Consider the following 19,740-nt stretch of genomic DNA (forward strand, 5'->3'; position numbering starts at 1 on the left):
ACTGAGAATGAATCAGGACTTGTCATAGCTTAAGAACCCTGGTTTGCTTTAACTAAATATGTATATATTGTATATTACATATATAAATTATAATGTAATGTCATATTGTTACATTATTATGTAATGATATACATTAGAACTATGTTAGAATTATATATGTAGCATACATATTTTAGTAACATATGTAGTTAACTTTAGTAACTTCAGTATAGTAATTTCAGAAAAAGCTCTTTCTAGACTAACCATAAAAATAAAGGCTTACTTTACTATTACTGGTTCTCTGTATTGTATTTAAACTTCTACAGTTGTGTGTCAGTTATAAAACATACCGTTAAGATAACATTGAAAAGGTTATATTAGTAAACTGCACTATAAGTATGATAATCTTCAGTTCAAATCAGAGACCAAAAAGATCCAAAGCTAGGGAAATAATTTCACCCTTACTTAATATGCTTTTCAGATTAATCTAAGAATGACACCAAAAGGCCAAGATAAGAAATGCAGGCAGTGAATGCAAGCAAAATATTTTTTTAAAAGACCATTTTAATATTGGAAATCAACGTACCCATGTAAGTGATCAAATAGTAGGAATTAACAATGTCCTAAAAAACTTCCGTTTTCCACCATTTTATTGGTTTGAGGGCTTTTAGTTTCAAGCAGAAATAAAATGAGCTTTCTTCCCTGAAGATATAATAGTCATTGTCCGGTCTGATTTTGACACTGAATTTATAAGTTATTTGGAGAAGAACAAACATCTTCAAACAGACAGTTCCTTACTGAGCACCTGTGATACACCAGGCGTTGTGCTCAGGGGTGGATTCAAAGAAGAAAAATGTCCTTGAAGGGCTCAAAATCAGACACATATTTTTTTAAGATAAAAAATAAACATGTGACTTAGTTTTTTTCCAAAGGGCCTGCAAATTGGACTTTATTCAAATTCCCTGCAAAATAGAAATCCAGGGAGAAATTAAGCAAGGTTTTATCCAGCATGTTATCTACACGTTCTTAACTATGGTAGGAGCCTCCATTTTCCTCACTAGCATGGGAAGAGAAAAGATACTAAAAGTTCTTACTTCCACACACTTCTTTTTGTGTCTCCCCCTAATTTAGTTGCTTCATTTCTTGAAATTCCTGCTATTTTATTAGTCCTGTGTGAAGAAAATGGAGGTCAAAGCCAAGAGTCCCTCAAGATGAGGTAAAAGGAGGGAGTTGGACTCCATGTAGCCCATCCAGAGCTTGAGGACAGAAGACTAAGCTAACAATAAAGTGGGTCCCTTTGCCTGGAGGGTCCTTAATGCTAAAGACAGACTGTGAAGAGCTAGATGATTTTACAGGTATATTCCACAAACTGTCCTCTTTTAGACAAATGATTCCAGGGAGGGCGCCCCACTTAAATTTATGAGGCTGGTATAACCTAGGCACCAAAACTGGACAAGGACATTAAAAGAAAAAAGTGTTATAGGCCAACCCATCTTATGATCATTAATGCAAGAATCCTAAATAAAACATTGGTAACCTAAATCCAGCAGGCTATTAAATAATTACATCATGGCCATGTATGGTTTATCACAGGACTACAGATTAGATTAACATTAGAAAATCTACAAATATAATTCACAACATATTACAGGAGAAAAGCCACATGATTATCAAAATATTCAGAAAAACACAAAAGTAAAATTCAATACCTTTCTGGATAACAAAACAAATACCCTAAACAAGTTAAGGATGGAAGGAACCCCTTTAACCTGATCAATGGAATCAACATAAATCATACACGATGGTGAAGAATTAATAACATTCCCTTAAAAGAACCAAAACAAGTCAGGAACAAGAAACAATGTCTACTCTCACTGCTTTTATTTAAAATTGTACCAGCAATCCTAGCCAGCATAATAAGGCACGAAAAAGAAATAGTCGATATAAGCATTGGAAATGAAGAAATAAAATTGTCATTATTTGTAGACTAAAGAATTATTTACATAAAAAAAAGTTCAAGAGAGCTTACAACTTATTAGAGAAAAGAAATAGTGGTAGAAAAAGAGACGAAATGAACAGATTAGGGAAATTTACAACAGACCAACATATCCATGTGCACTTCATATATGAGAGAGGTGCTAATATAAACCAGAAAGAAAGAATGAACTATTCAAAAAATGTTCTGGGCTGACTGACTACACATTCGTAAAAACATCTTTGCCTCATGCCAGATTCAAAAATAAATTCCAGATGGATTTAAAATATAAAGATTTTTTTAACTTAACATTTATGGAGGAAAAAATAGAGAATAGTTTTAGAACCTCAGAAGAGAGAATCACTTCTAAAACAAGACAAAAGATGACAAGGAAAGAAAGAATGATACATTTTTTGCTACATTAAAATTAAAAACCTGTGTATGACACCATAAACAGAGTGAAATCTATAAGCCAAATACTGGAAAAGACAGCACAAATACCTGCAAAGGAGATTTTCCTGTAGGTCCTATTGGCCAGAAATGGGTCAGATGACCAATCATTGCTTATCTGTAGGAGCTTAGGGAAGACCTGCCCTCATTTCTTGGGACATTGCCACCTCACACCTCAACCAAATCAGGACACTTTTAATAAGAAAGAAAGGAGGGAAATGTTGGTTGGGTAAGCAAACTATTACATCTGCCAAAGACTGTTCACAAGCAATTGACAGAAGAGTAAACCAGAATGATTAATAAACCAATGAAAAGTTCTGGGCTTCACTAGTAATCAGAGGAATACAATTTAATGGTTGGGGGAGGGAGAGAGGAAGAGAGAGACAGAGAGAGAATATCATACAACCATCAGATTGAAAAAATTCTAAAACATGTAATAACACCACATTATTGGGGTTTGAAGAGGCCCATCTCCACTTAGATGCCTTGTAAGCCTCTCAGTTCAATGTATTCAAACCCAAACTGCTTCCTACAAACCCTTCTTTCCAACCCGGTCAATGGCACCACCAACAACTTAAGGGAAAGACTTGAGTCATCCTTAACTACTGTCATAGCTTCACGGCTCATATCCAGTCACCCTGACTTATTTGTAGGTCCTTCTTTTCTGTTTCCACAGCGCTAAGACCCATCTCCACTACCTGGTGGATGTCCTCATCATTTCCTGCATGAAAATCCTCTACATTCTCTTAACCCATCTTTTTGCTTCCTATCTTGCTGCCTTCCAACCACTGTTCAGCAGGTAGTGGAGCTGTCTCTGCATGCTTAAATGCTCCCAATAGCCATTGTTATAAAGATCAAGTTGAAATGCCAGATGGGACGTCCCTTAAAGATCTGTCTGTACCTCTTCCAGCCCCATCTACAGGCCTCTCTAGGAGTCCACACCTTCCTATTGGGTTCAATTTTCTTTTCCCCAAGTACATTCATTAAGAGTTATTTTAGTGAGGATCTATGAGCAAAAAATTCATCTAGCATTTGTATGAAATTGTTTTTATTTGCTTTCATCCTTGAATGATTTTTTATTCCATGTTCATTGTTATTATCTCTCAGCACTTTGAGGGCCAAGGAAGGCCACTAATGATGGCACCCAGGACACAGACCAATGATGCAGAGTCAAAAAAAAAAAAAAAAAAATGACTTGCTTTCCTTCTAATTTCTGTCTGACCAGCCTTACTTATAAAACAGAGTGTACTTCACAATGATAACTCCATAAACTCTAATCAACATCTTTGTTCTGCTTATCTCTGACAACACAATGCTCTTCCAAAAACAAAAGACAAAAAACAAAAAAAGAAAACAGCAAGGGGCACACCGTCCTGACTATTTTTGTAAGGTAAGAAAAGTTTAGAAATACTCTTGCACCTTGCCATACTTTAGAGGCTGTGATGCCTAGCTTTCTATAATTATAAAAAAAAATTTTATAAGTTAAATAAATATGTTAAACTTTCTATCTTAATTCTAGATGTAAGATCCAGACATGAGATTCAATGCTCAGGACACTGAGGCTAACTTATTTCTGTAAAATAAATCATTTCCTTTCAGCTGGTAAGCTGAAAGGGAATGTATGTTATTCATTAGATTACCAGTACCCACATATCAGCACTATTGGGTAATTCTTTTTCATCTCTAAAACACCAATATTTGTGCCTAATTTAATTGATTTATGCCAAAGATGCAGGTGAAAATTGTTTTGAGTTTTATTACATTACAAAACTATTAGCTTAGTGTTTCAGAGAGGAAGAAAAAATGTTTTGAGAAAATAAAAAGAGATCCAGGGGCCCACTGGCCAAAAGAAAACACACCAAGGAGTGGCATGCACATAACAGGCTTCTGGGTACAAGTTTAAATCAAATTTTCTTAGGAGAGGCAGACATTGCTTATATTTTACAAAGGATATATTTGACCTAAACATGCATAAAACATAGATGATCATATTCTAAACAACCTAAAAATATTAACTCATTTCCCCCTTATTTGGCATTTCCTTTGGCACTTTTGTATGCAATCTGAAATCCACTGTAAAGCACTTGAAATACATACATATAGTCTCATATGTGCCCTCTTGAAATGTGAATGTATATAAGCCATGCCTCAATGTAAGTTGACTATAAATTCTTTTCAGGCAAAGACCATGATTTTTGTCGTTATTCTTTCCTAATTATTAAAAATATCTCAAAATACCCACTTTGGTGCTGTGTTTAGATTTATATGATAGATTTGCTTTCCCCAAATGCTGCACTTCTCTTACCACCAGGACTTTGCGTGTGGTCTATCTGGAACATTCATCTCATCCTTCAAGAAATAGACATTAAAAATATGGTTAAAAGATATTATGAGAAACTTTATGACAGTAAACTTGACAATTTATATGAAATGAACACATTCCTTGACAATCACATCTTACCAAACCTGACACACAAAGAGAAAATATGAATAGCTCTATATTTATCTAACAAATTGAATCTGTAAATAAAAATATTTCCACAGAGAAAATTCTAGGTCCAGATGGCTTCACCTGTGAGCTCTTTTAAATATGTAAGGAAGAAATGACATCCGTCATACACAAAACCTTTCAGAGAACAGAAAAAGTCCAGCTTAATCATAATATCAAAATCTGCAAGGGCATTACAAAATAAAGAAATTATACATCAAATTCACTTATCAGGTACAAAATCCTGAACAAACTATTTGCAAACTAAATTTAGTACTGTATAGAAACGGAAAATACGTTGTGGTAAATTTGGGTTTATCCTAGGAAGGCAAAGTTGGATTAATATTAGAAAATTCATATAATTAACTGCATTAACAGATTAAACATGAAATCATCATATGGTCCTTCCAATAGATGCAGAAAAATGATTAGATAAGTTTCAATGCTCATTTATGTGAAAAAAAAAAAACCTTTAACAAACTAGGAATACGAAGGGACTTTCATAACCTATAAAGAAAATTCATAGCAAATATACTTTATGATGAAGGTTAAAAACTCTCCTTGGGAGTCAGGAACAAGATTCAAATGCATGTTATAATTTCTATCAACATTTTAGTGGAAATTCTAGCAAGTACAAGGAAATATAAACTAAATGCATAAAGACTGTTATGAAAGAGACAAAACATTCATAATTCACAAATGATATGTTATTATGATTTTAGCATCCATGTTCATGAGTACATTTGCATTGTCATTTTTCATCCTCATTCCTGTGAGGTTTGGTCAAGTTTATTCTAGTTTCATAAACTTTTTCAATACTCTGGTATACTTTTTTTATGTATTAGCCGTGTCTCTTATTTTCTGATGCTTTGACTTTAGGAGGTCTTGCTGCTCCTAGAGGGACTGCCCCGCCCCACAGGGTTAACTAATTCCCAAAGATAGTAAACAACTCACCCCTGAGGGTGCCTGTCAAATGTAAACCAATCCAGAGCCCACACACCTAACTCCTTCTTTATCAGGCTTTCATATACCAGGACACTATCCACCTGCCCCAATCGCTCCAGGGTCACGTACCAAACACCTAAGGACAGCTCCTATGCCCCAGAGCCTCCTGAAATTATTCAAAGTAATCAATCTTAAACCTGTTTACCCTGCCTCACCCATTCTTTTGTCCATTGTGGCAAGAAGCCACAATAAAGGTTTATGCCACTGTTTTCCCCTCTCCTCTGCCTCCTGACCACCTGGTGCTTCCTCATGTGCCCCCCATGCCGGGCCATGTCCGTTCTGCTTGTGACCCTTCAGTATAACAACTTGTCTTTACAATGGTAATATTCTCCCAATCTGTTGACCTTGCCAGAACTAAGCAATAATAAAACCTCTTATTTTAAAATATATAAAATTAGAGTTATTCGTGAGAACTGGCCCTCGTCCAGCTCCCCTTGCATTACTGTTCCCTTTCCTTTCAGGTTTCAGCGGCACTGGACTTCTTCCTTTTCCTCTACATGCCTTACGGTTTTTGCTCCCATGATTCCCCCCACCCAGAATTCTCCTTCCCCAGAGCCCTGCTGGTTCCTTTATCACCATCTCAGGCAAGCCTTCCCTGGCCATGTGGTCTAAAGTAAACCCCTCCCCTGCAGCCCCCTTTCTTTATTATCAATACATTACTATATTTTATTTTATTTTATTTTATTTTATTTATTTTATTTTATTTTATTATTTTATTTTATTTATTTTATTTTATTTTATTTTATATTTTATTTTATTATCTTGTTATTCCATTGTACTTATTGCAACCTGAAATTATCTTTGTTTCTTCTGGGTTTACTTTCCTATAGTCTGTTTCCTTGAAAGCCAGAAATCCACCTGATTTTCACTGCTTTAGCCTAGGAGAGTACTTGACACACAATAGGGGCTCATCATCATTGTTTGAATGAAGAATTAATAAATGGACACAAGAATATGCCACAAGCCATGGCAGGTAATTGAGAAAATACTTTGGGAAAATAGTGAGGAGACCATATCCCTTAGAGCCAAGGTCCTTTAGGGGATGGTGGGGAAGCGAGTCCTTAGGGAGCCCTGAGCACCCAGTGGGAGAGTAAGACAGCTTGGAGCATAAACACCACCCACACTCGCCCCCCAGCTCTTGAACTGAGACTCAGTATCTGGCTGAAGGCTTGCAATGAATTTGCCTCTTGTGTCACCTAGACTATAGGCTTCAAATAATCGACAGGGAATATTGTAATCAGTGACTATTTTTAATTCTAGAGAGACCCAAACATGCAATTCTTTTCTTCCTTAAAATAAGAGAAGACATCTTAGAAAACGAGACGTTTAAAACACAGATCACTAAGCATCAATTTGGGCATTATCTGAATTCTGACATCATAAGTGAAAACAGTTTTAACTCCACTTAAAAAAATGTCAGATTCAGGCAGTTTTACAACAGGAAATGGGAAAAGGTTAAGGCCTCAACATGATTCAGGTGTCATTTGATATATATACATAGGAAATAAGGTCAGTTAAAATAATTTTTTTCATCAAGAAATTTACAGCTCAGAATAAAATGATGTTTCAATCCATTTTAACCAGCGTTCCGACTCATTCATGTTTCTTAACATTACTCTGTATTGACCACTTAAAAGCTGCAAACCATGGAAAGTTCGAAGAAGACCTCTGTGCTTATTTCACTAACATTTTAATTCTGGTAAAGTTTAAACTACTGAATGCAGCTATTTTCATGACAAAAAAAAAAGGAGTCTGCCATTAAAATGTGGGTGACTGGAATAAAATGGAGAAATTCATTAGCATCAAAGTTCCTTGGTTCATGAAACAAACCGGTTCAAGGGAGGAAGCCAGAGAAGTGTGAATAAACCTCAACGCTTTTGCTGTTTATTTATAAATATCTATGCACATATTCAAGACCCAACTCAAGTATCACTTCCAGGTGACTACTTACTTTTTCCTCTCCTGTTTTCCAGTGTATAAATCTCTATTCTTATGCATATTTCCTTAGATAATAGATATCTCCTCTACTCAACTTTTGGCTTCATAAAAGCAGAAGTCCTCTTTTTGTCGATTTTGAATCCCCAGGCCCTGGCATAGTGTCATACTTTCAAGAAATGTTTATTGACAAAGTAAAAGTGTATTTTAATCAAGGGCCTCCTATATATGTACTAGGTGCTGGTCATTGTTGCTTTAATAGTAATTTTTTTTAAAAAACCCTTATCTGCCCCTGTCCTCAAGAACCTTATATTCTGATTGTGGAATTTAAAGAGGCAGAGGGTTTGTTTACTAGTTACCACTCTGTCTTCACCCACCCAGTTTGCCAGGAGTTTAATAGCAACCTGCCTGTATTTTTTTCACAAAGGGTTTATACTCCAAATATAGTCTTCATCATAAAAAATCAGGGGATTGTGTCACACCATCTTAACACTATCCTTAATGGTATCTTCAAAATTAAGGAAAAAAATCCATAAGATTCCAAATTGTTTATTAAAGAAAAGCCCTGATTGACGAAATGTTTCAGACCATGCCTGCCATATTTTTTAAAGAAAGGAAAATTTTAAATGTAACATGTGGAAGTCACTATATTAATTTAGTTATAAAATATATCTAGTAAAGAGCTGCTTCTAGGTATAATTTATACAGTTAATACGTCCAACTATAAATCAAAAGCACTCACCGTGTGGTGTTTCTAGTGAAATTGTCCCACTCTCCATTAATTTTACTGACTGGAATTTCAGTCGAAGATTAAGCAGTTGATTTTTCAAGTAGTAACACAAATTCTCTTTTCTCTTAATGGAAGATGGTGAGAAAGGGTGTTTTCCACATTTCTGGCCTATGAGGAGAGACAAAGCAGTTTTATTGCACCGGATTGGAAAGACAATGCTCCCGTTTGGATAGGTTGGGTTTTTTTGGTTTGTTTTTTTGGTTTTTTTTAGTCACCTATACACATAGTGTAGAGGCTGAGAATTTTCTTATTCAGGGGAATTATAAAATATATATTTTTAATGGGGAAAATCTGCTATACTAAAAATATAAAAGCTATGTTGTCCCAATGTGTGAAATAATTGTGATTTGAAGTATTAGGGTCCATTATCCCCATAGAAACCCGCACACCTATCACAGGTTGGGTTTTGGTTTTTGATTTGGAAAATATGGACCCTATAATGGTCCATCGCACTCTGTCACCCAAAATGTCCCACAATAAAAGTGTGTGGTAACTCAATCTTCCCCATGGGAATTAGCCAACTCTGATGTTATGAGCAGGTCTCAGTCTAATTTTTTAAAGAGCTACTTGCCATATATTTCCCACCAGACAGTCTTAAAATTTATTGTGACCTTATACACCATATGAAAATTCAGGGTAGTATTGGTAGATCTTTCTTAATTCCAATAATCATCAAGCACCTTTTAAACATTGTTTACTAAATTATTAATCTCCTATTTTTTTTCAACATCTTTATTGGAGTAAATTGCTTTACAATGGTGTGTTAGTTTCTGCTGTATAACAAAGTGAATCAGCTATACATACACATATATCCCCATATCTCCTCCCTCTTGCGTCTCCCTCCCACCCTCCCTATCCCACCCCTCTAGGTGGTCACAAAAAACCGAGCTGATCTCCCTGTGCTATGCGGCTGCTTCCCACTAGCTACCTATTTTACATTTGGTAGTGTATCTCCTATTTTTAACATGGGCTTTTCTAAATTGTTTTCCTAAATCCTGGGAAAAGCACTCCAAAATGATATCTTGTGGAAAGAGAGCACAAACGTACAGCATACACACAAAATAAGTATTTGTATTCCACTTTCAATTTATTCAAAATATACTCTTCTCTCCCAGTTAAAGGAGAAAATGATTACATATTCAGTTATCTTGAAATAATTAAAAGGTCATCAATTTCCTGTCATGGAAGTGATATGGTTTAATTACATTGTATAAATGTATTGACCAGGCCATGGGGGAGAGTATCCCCCTGAGAGGTTATTATCCTAACAACAATCTGACCGCCACTGAGTGGGATATAAGTGTGTACTTAGAGATTTGTGTATATGTGTGGATTTTAAAATAACTGTAGATTTGGGATTAGCAGATACAAACTACTATATATAAAATAGTTAAATATAAGGTCCTACTGTATAGCACAGAGAACTATATTGAACATCTTGTAATAACCTATAATGAAAAAGAATATGAAAAAGAATATAACTATATGTATGACTGAATCACTTTACTGTACACCTGAAACTAACACAATATTGTAAATCAACTCCTTCAGTTTTAAAAAAAAGAATCAAATAAATATAGCAGGATTTTACCTGAAACAACAATAGAAAATAAAAAATAAAATTGCGTTTAGGGCAATTGTATTGAGATTAATTAAGGTCTGGTTTACTACCCAGAGTCCACAAGTCAAATATCATCCAGACTGACAATTTAGGGTGAAAAGTAAGGACTCAAGAGTTCAAAATATAGGGAAGTCAGTTGAAAAAAGCAAAGGATTAGAGTAAAAAAATAATGACTATAGAGTCTCTGAATGGTAAAGCTGGTTGCAACCAGAGGGAGTTTAAGATTTGCTCATATTTTTCTATGAGAAAATAAAATACTTATTCATATAAATACAGAATTCACTTATATTAATGTATACAAACTTTCCCTTTGCAAGGACTTTCATCCCATCAGACTATTGAAATTGGGCAAAGAAAATGGCCAATAAAAATGGCAATTAAATAGAACATCCCTCAAGGTAATCATATTTGCAGTTTCCCCTAATCTACCCTAAAACAGTTAAAAGGAACAAGTCTCTAAGCTGAAGGGTTCATTCTGATATCACCCAGTCACGAGTCTACATGAGCTAGGGAAAACCTATATAGTAAGTAGTGTGGAAAAACTCCATTGACTTGCTAGAATGTCAAAATGTAGTATTTCTACCCAAAAGTTTTGTTACAACAAGTGGTAGCATACAATAGTTTCCAATACAGAGAATTTCTTCAAAGTGAGGTCAATTAGAGTCTTAACACACTGTTATTAACACATGGATTAATAATTCACAAAACAGATTTTTCTCCTCTCTTTACCCCACATCACTCCATGCTTGAGGCTTAACAGATTGCTTGGATACCGCTACAAAGGCCGTTTCTGCTTCATTCATTTGAGCCTGTGCACTGGTTGTCTGTTTCCTGGATGCCACTCCCCACCTCTCTTCCATCCCCACCCGGTAAACAGACTCAACTTGAAGATCAAAGTTCCTAGTAAAGCCCCCAGAGCTGGAGCTGGGCATTTCTTCCACTATTTACCGTATTTACCTCTAGCCACGTCTCAATTATGCAAAGCAGCACAGTAAATGGAAACAACTGCATCAGGAGTCAGCTCCCTGTTTTGTCACTTACCACATTTGTGATCCTGAGGAAGCTTCCCAATCACCCAAGCCTTGGACTCCTTATGTGTAAAATTGGAATAATGACACATAACTAAAAAGTCTTACAACAACTAAAAGAGAGAATTTGTGAAAAGCCCATGGCACACAGGGGCACTCAGCAAATGGTACACCTTCCACAAATCCCATCTCCCTTCTCCAGGGTTCCTTCCAATAACCCTGCAGCCCACCAGAGTGGGGACCCCGGGGATGATGCACCCTATGTTAGGTCAGCACCCTGCTTGCTGCCCCCTGAAGCCCTATGTATACATGAAGTTTCCTCTGGGTTACAGCCTTCTCCTCCTCCTCTGTCTCCCCAGCTGATCCCAGCTTCCAACACAGAGATTGTGATTCACATCATCTGGGGTGAGGTCTGCAGTTGAGTAGTTTTTATTTTTTTAAACTTTAAAAACTTTTATTTTATATTGGAGTATAGTTGATTACAATGTTGTGTTAGTTTCAGGTGTACAGCAAAGTGATTCAGCTATACATATACATATATCGATTCTTTTTCAGATTCTTTTCCTATATAGGTTATTAAAGTATATTGAGTAGAGTTCCCTGTGTTATACAGTAGGTCCTTGTTGATTATTTTGTATATAGTAGTGTGTATCTGCTAATCCCAAGCTCTTAATTTATCACTCCCCCCAACCTTTCCCCTCTGGTAAACATAAGTTTGTTTTCTATGTCTGTGAGTCTGTTTCTGTTTTGTGTTTTGTTTTTCTTGGGGCAGGCTGGGATATTAACTTTCTTTTTTTAATTTCTATTTTATATTGGAGTATAGTTCATTTGCAGGGTTGTGTTAGCTTCAGGTGTACAGCAAAGTGATTCAGCTATATATATACATATATCTATTATTTTTCAGATTCTTTTCCCATATATGTTATTACAGAATATTGAGTATAGTTCCCTGTGCTATACAGTAGGCCCTTGTTGATTATCTATTTTATATATAGTAGTGTGCATATGTTAATCCCAACCCCTTAAAGCCCTATGTATACATGAAGTTTCCTCTGTGTTACAGCCTTCTCCTCCTTATCTGTCTCCCCAACAGATTCCAGTTTCTGACACAGAGGTTGTGATTCACATCATCTGGGCTGGGGTCTGCAGTTGAGTATTTTTAAAACTCCTAGAAGTTATTCTAATGTGCAACCAGGATTGAAACCCAACACATCCTTCTGTGATCCCTCCACCTAACGGAGTCCCTCTCCAAGTGTACTGTAATTGTTTGTTTCCGAGATGGCAACACCCTTCAAGGTCAGCACTGTGTTTCATTCAACTTCAAACCACTAAAATCTTAACACAATGTCGAGCATTTTGCAGACCCTCAAAATCTTAATAAGTAAATAAAAGGGTAAAATGTTGGATAAATGGCCCACCTTGCTAGTCCTCTTTTCTTTTCTGGAGAATGTGTATAATATTTCTCTTACTCACAAAGACACTGAAAAATTAAATCAAGTTTTTTTTAAAAAAGCATATGTTGGGCTTCCCTAGTGGCGCAGTGGTTGAGAGTCTGCCTGCCAACGCAGGGGACACGGGTTCAAGCCCTGGTCTGGGAAGATCCCACACGCTGCGGAGCGACTAAGCCCGTGAGCCACAATTGCTGAGCCTGCGCATCTGGAGCCTGTGCTCTGCAACAAGAGAGGCCACCATAGTGAGAGGCCCGCGCACCGCGATGAAGAGTGGCCCCCACTTGCCGCAACTAGAGAAAGCCCTCGCACAGAAACGAAGACCCAACACAGCCATAAATAAATAAATAAATAAATAAATAAATAAATAAATAAAATAGCTTTACCTTTTAAAAAAAAAAAAAAGCATATGTTTGGGTGGGATGAATTGGGAGCTTGGGATTGACATATATACACTACTATATATAAAATAGATAACTAATGAGAACCTACTGTATAGTACAGGGAACTCTACTTGGTGCTCTGTGGTGACCCAAATAGGAAGGAAATCCAAAAAAGAGAGGATATATGTAACCATGTGGCTGATTCACTTTGCTGTACAGCAAAGACTGACACAACAGTGTAAAGCAAGTATACTCCAATAAAAAAATAAAGAGCATATGTTTAAATAAATATGTACTGTATAAAGCAAAAGCATTGCCAAATTCCAATAATATATGTTCATATTCACTTTATATACAATAAGAAAGCTGAAAGTAGGAATGTTTGTGGAAACGTATCAATTTAGTCATTCAAACGTCTCTCTTGAACTCATTTCTTTTTAATTTGTGGCTTTCAGCAGTAACCCTGGAAATAACTTCTTTAAAGTAGAATTCATGGTCGCGGTGACTTTGAACTCAGCTCACAGAGACTGATAGATGCTGAGCTAAACAGCATCTCACTTGAAACAAGACTGGCATGTGAAGCTATGGCCACAGAAGAAGAGGGATCACGTGTGCAGTCAGTGCCACTCCTGGCCCCGGAGCTGGATCAAATTCGAAAAAGCAGAACACAACCAGAATCTACTCTCTAAGCATCGTTCCTCAGGTAAGGCTTGGACACCTCCAACTCTGATCCCCCCACAGGGGACAATTCATACCTGAACGGTGCCCTGGGTGAGTCTATTATTGCTTTTAGGATGTGGGGAATAGCAGTATTCATTTCCAACTGGGTTCTTGACAAATTGCCACAAACTTAGAGCCTCAAAAACTGATAGCAAAAACAGTCCACAGATTTATTCTCTAACAGTTCTGGAGGTCAGACATCCAGAATGAGTCTTAAGGGACTAAAATTCAAGGGTGTCAGCAGGGCCAGTTCCTTCTGGAGTCTCCAGGGGATAAGTTGTCCCTTGTCTCTTCCAGCTCTTCTGGTGGCTCCTGACAGCATTCACTCCAATCTCTGCCTCTGTGGTCTCATCACATCCTCCTGCACGAGTAGTCAAGTCCCTTCTGCCTCCCCCTTAGGTTTACATTTGGAGCCCCTGGATAATTCAGGATAATATTCTGCATCTCCAGGTCTTAACTATCACATCTACAAAGTCCTTCTTGCCATGGAAGATGACATTCACAGGTTCTGGAGATTAGGACGTGGACATCTTTAGGGGCCATTATTCAGCCTGTACAGACACATAACTGGATGAAAGTAAGATCTGTCCACAAATAATTATAATACAAGGCAGCACATAAAGATGCTCTAAGAGAAGGACAGGTGAAGACATACAGAAGTAAGAGAGGAAATAAGTCCTTCCCACTAAGAAGGGTCAGGAAAGGCCCTGTGGGCTGTAGGATTTGACATGGTCTTGAGAGATGGGAAGACTTTGGGAAAAAGTAAAACTCAAAATATGTCAGTAAAAAGTCCAATAATCGATACTCATTCTTCCTGTGGTGTGCACATACACATACACACACACAGTAAAATAAACCAAAACAATTTTTTGAAAAAGAATGATTGGGAGTATTCTGGACCCTTCAGCCAATGGTATAAATTGATACCAATGGTATCAATTGTGACCAAGGGTATAAATCGATATTATATAAAATATTGAAATTCTGGAACAAGGTTAAACTGAAATCTACAGAACACAATAGTCAAGGAACTGGCTATCTTACTGCATATATATATAATATGTATGGTAAAATAAATATTTTAAATAAATGAGAAATGGGTAAGTCATTTCATAAATAAATCCCCCTGGAACAATTGATTATTTGATGAAAAAAATCTGTTTAGATTCTCACCTAAAATCATTCACCAAAAAATATAAATTCCAAGGGAACTTTAAAATTAAATATAATATATCAATATATAAGAAATCAAGAAGAAAAAACTTTTTAAATTTACCATCATTGGAGGAGGTACAATTTACTAAAAGTAAGATGAAAACATTATTATATGTTACTAAGTTTAAATTTTAAGCTTCTCTTCAATCAAAATAAATAAATAGAACAAAATTAAAAGGCAAACATCATATCTGGGGTAAAATAGTCACAGGAAATACTATCTAGACAAAGTACTAATATCATTATATATATAAAAAGGTTAATCAAATTGAATTTTAAAATACTGAAGCTCCAATGGATAAATTGACAGAGGATGTGAATAGGCAATTTCCAAAAAGGAAATATAACTAATCAACAAATGTGTGGAAAATGTTTTCCTTCACTAGTAATCAAGGAATGGGACATTAAAATAACAATGAAGTAACCTTTGACCCCTATCAAATTAGCAAAGATTTTTAAAAAAATAATAATTTCCACTGCTGATAAGGGGACTGTGAAAAAGGTACTCTCAAATATTGCTGATATTTTGGTATAATCCTTTTGGAAAGCAATTTGGCAAAGAGCCTTGCAATGTTTATACTCTCTAACTCAGCAAGTCCACTTTTGAGAATGGAGCCTAAGAAAGTAATTCTGAATATTCAGAAGCACTATCTATAAAAGGAAAAGAAAAAAATCAGAAGTAATCTAAATACCAGATACAAACACAGTTTTTACATAAATTGTGTATATTCATTTCATTAATTATAATGTAACTTTTAAAAATTATATTTCTAAAGAATATGCAATATATGGAAAATATAAGCATTACAATGTTAAATGAAAAAAAGAGTAGGATAGAAATAGTATATACATGATCTTTCCATTTAGAATGAAAACAAATAGAATAAAGATTAGATATAAATACAAAAAAATATTAACAGTGTCTGTCTTTGGATAGTGAAACCATGGATGAAATAGATAGATAATAGATAGATGGATAGATATTTGTTTGTTTTAATTATAAGATATCCTTTTGTCATCATTGTCAAACTCTTACAGTTTGTCACATAAAGCTTCATTAAAAACTAATTTTAAATGCCCCCAATTAAACTTTTTTCCTACTGAAAATTTTCAGGAAATAAATTTTTTCCATTTTTTAAAAATAAAAACCGGTTTTTGTTTTTAATTTTTTTTGTTGTCTGTATGTAAATAACACAAGAATTACAAATTTAGAATCTCCTTCAAGAGAATACCCAGACCACTTTCCTTCTAAGACAATAGTTATCTGGTACAGCATTTTAAATCTCCATTGATTACACCATAACCCTCATAAAGTGTTTCTACTTGCTCATAACTTCTCCCATAAGCTCTGAAATTCAAATAAGTTATGCAGTTTTTTTAAAATTCTAATCTAGGTTTTGATATATATCTGTCTAGAGATAAAAGCTAACTTGATTTCATGTCTTTAAAAAGACCCTCAAATATTACATGTGCTTCTAATCTCATTAGCAATTAGTTTTTAAACTGTTTGCTCATTGAACGTAACATTTGCAGATAATTTTAAGAAATGATTTTTCAAATTGCTTTAATAAATTCATCAAATGACTCCCCACTGTTGGATTTGGCAAAAATGGAGTTTGAGGTTGAGGAAAAGAAGGGATGCAGGCCCAAGAGCCCAGACAATCTGGGAGCCAGAAACCAGTGGCCCAGCAAGATGCCTGGTCACATCCAGAACCCAGGAGCCACTTGGCACTGGGAACGAAATGCACCCTTCTGCCTTGGACACCAGACCTGGGATGCAGCCAAGAACGGGGCTTGCCTTGGGGGACTTTCAGGAACCTTCCTGCACCAGCCCTGCCCCTTCTCTCACTGGAGCTCTCCCCTCTGCTGGGGAGTAGCCAGCCATGCAGAGCAGCGTCCAGGCCCTCTCGGGAGCCCTGCTGCCATGGACCAGGCAAGGAGCCCTGGTCAAACGTGACATTGCCTTTAGGACACAAGGAAGACTTGAATATCTCCCTGAACTTCTCTTGCCTGGTTTGTAGCCGTGTTGGATCAGGCCGGAAACTGTGACCTCCTGATACACAGTGTCTAGACAGTATGACATCCAAACCACATCAGCAGACCTCATCTCCTCATCAAAAATGTCAACATTCTGGAATTGCCCCATCCAGAATTGTAGCCACTAGCCACATAAAGCCATTTAACGTTAACTTTAAATTTATTAAAATTAAATAAAACTTAAAATGCAGTTCCTCTGTTGCAAAAGCCATAGTTCAAGTTCAGCCAGAGGTGTCTGGTGGTTGCCACCTCAGACAACACAGGTCTAGACCATTCCCACCATCACAGAAAGGCCCACGGGGCAGCACTGTTCCAGAACATACTGGCTCTAGCAGGGAGTCAACGGGCCCACTTCCGCCATTTCTAAGACACTAAAACTTAGAGGATCTGACTCGAAAAAAAAAAAAAAAAAAAACAGGGACGAAGCTCAAATGCTGTTACCATTTAATTAATTAATTAAAATTTGCCTTCAGCCCCATCCATATAAAATAAACTCCTGACTGTGGTCAGCGGTTACATGCAGACTTTGTCATTTTGCTTACTGACTACACATTTTCATTGATCAATTCTAAATTGGATTATTGTTAGTTTTAAAAGCGCCTGAGCAGCAGAAAGTGGCCATGTGGCAGGCAAAGGGGAGATTGATAGCAGAATAAACAGGGAAAGTGACAAGATTCGAGGCTGAATTGATCACTGTCAGCGGGTCCGTGGTCAGCTGTCTGCCCTTTAGTGCCCAAAGTAAACATCAGAATAATGTTTAGACAAACACATTTGATTTTTGAGGTAATGGGTATGTCAACTAAATGACAAACCTTAGAAAGGTCAAAGGGATAGCCATTTTTCAGACTCTTTCAACCATTAATCGTTGATTTTGGTAACAGTGCTCTGGTAGGCAGCGCGGGGAGAGAACGTCGGCTTGTGTGTGCTGTGTGATGCTCCAGACAGACCTCCCCAGGATTCACCTGGTCGTCAAAATAAAATGCTGTTGTAAGCGAAGAGTTCCTCCTTTAAAAATGGCACTCAGCATCTCAGTTGTCCAAAGACAATCCAAAATGCAACAATCTTATTAATCCTTTGAAGGGACTCAGTCCATTAGCACCCACTAAAATCATATTTCTATGGCCTGTTATCTACAATAAAACGAAGCACAGCAAATCCATTCCTAATCATCCATTAGCCTCTGAGACATTTATAACATTGTTCCAAACACAGGAAATCACTGGTGAATCACAAGTATCCGAAATTATAGTTTGGTACAATTCACCACTTGCTGGGTCATTTTTAATGTGATTTTTTTCCCTTTGAAATATCATACATTAACTATGACTTACAAGGCCAATCAGCACTGATGGTGACTATTGCGAGAGTCCCAAATTCACCTGGCTTATCTGATCACACAAAGCATGTTTTTTCTTTTGCCTAGAGGGATGTGACAGATGAAACTGGATGGGAATGGAATGTAGGTAGAGATGTTCCTGCCTCCAGAAGGAGCTGAGCATGACCCTGCTTCTCACAGAAGAATGTCATGGTGTTCTTGTGTGCTGGCAGTTGCTGCATGCAAATCATAATTTATCAATCTATTGAAATTATGTCACTTGCCAAAATGTTAGGACTCTCTAAACTCATCAAGCACATCAATGTACATAGGAAGTCAGAGAAATGTGAAGTGTGTATCTGAGTCCTACCTGTAAATACACGTGCCATGGCATGGAGTGCACATTCCTCAGATAAAATAGTGTAATGAGTAGGAAGCATAAACCATATAGAGGTCTATTGTTTTGCTGTGTAAAATTCCAGCAAACTCACTGTGCAGCTTGGGTACTTAGGAAATAAGTCTTTGAATATGTCTGCAGTGTGGGAGTGTCTTAGTCAGCTTCAGTGCCATAACAAAATACCTAGAGTGAGTGGCTTGAACAATAAAACTTTATTTTCTCACAGCTCTCGAGTCTAGAAGTCCAAGATCAAGGAGCCAGCATGGTCAGTTTCTGGTGGGAGCTCTCTTCCTGGATTGTAGACAGTTGCCTTCCTGCTGTGTCCTCACAGGGCAGGGAGAGAGAGAGGGAGAGAGGGAGAAAGGGAGAAAGCAAGCTCTTTAGAGTCTCTTTTAATAAGGTCACTAATCCTACCATAAAGGCCCCATCCTCATGACCTCATCTAAACCTCATGACCTCATCTAAACCTAATGACCTCCCAAAGGCCCCACCTCTGAATACCATCACGTTGGAGGTCAGGGCTTCAACATATGAATGTAGGGGGCACACAATCAGTCCATAGCAGGAGGCATGAGGTTATCAGCTTATGGAGGTGGATGTTACTGATGTTCACCAATTTCTAGTTCTTGTCTATTTCTAGTGATGTCTTCATTACACTTCTCCGTACCCTTGGAATTAAGTTTGGCCATGTCATTAGTCATGGCTAATGAAATATGAGGCATGTCACTTCCAGGCCAAAACATGTCACTGCTGTTGCTCAGCTCTCCTGTCATCTCTTATGCTATCAAGGTAAGCCCTGAGCCCCTTGTGATGGTGTCATAGGTGGTATTCTAGTTACCATGCTGCAGAAGAGCTGAGCAGCTTTAAAAAAGCATTGACTTATATTCATGGATGCTGTGGGTCAAGAATTTGAACAGGGTAAAAAGAGGATGACTTGTCAATGCTCCATTATAT

The 19,740-nt window shown here is 36.9% G+C and overlaps 1 protein-coding gene across 1 annotated transcript in view; it reads right to left on the reverse strand.

Annotated features, from left to right (window-relative positions):
• Positions 1 to 584: 584 nt before the first annotated feature.
• Positions 585 to 19,740, reverse strand: part of SETD4 (SET domain containing 4) — a 448,803-nt gene continuing 429,647 nt past the window's right edge. The window contains exons 18-21 of the transcript XR_005019638.1: positions 8,575 to 8,730; positions 4,710 to 4,753; positions 2,456 to 2,596; positions 585 to 941 (exon numbers count right to left, since the gene is read on the reverse strand). The gene's annotated coding sequence lies outside the window, so the exon portion shown is untranslated. The remainder of the gene's footprint in view (positions 942 to 2,455; positions 2,597 to 4,709; positions 4,754 to 8,574; positions 8,731 to 19,740) is intronic.

This window comes from Balaenoptera musculus, chromosome 4 (assembly GCF_009873245.2).
Source record: "Balaenoptera musculus isolate JJ_BM4_2016_0621 chromosome 4, mBalMus1.pri.v3, whole genome shotgun sequence".
Taxonomy (NCBI): Eukaryota; Metazoa; Chordata; class Mammalia; order Artiodactyla; family Balaenopteridae; genus Balaenoptera; species Balaenoptera musculus.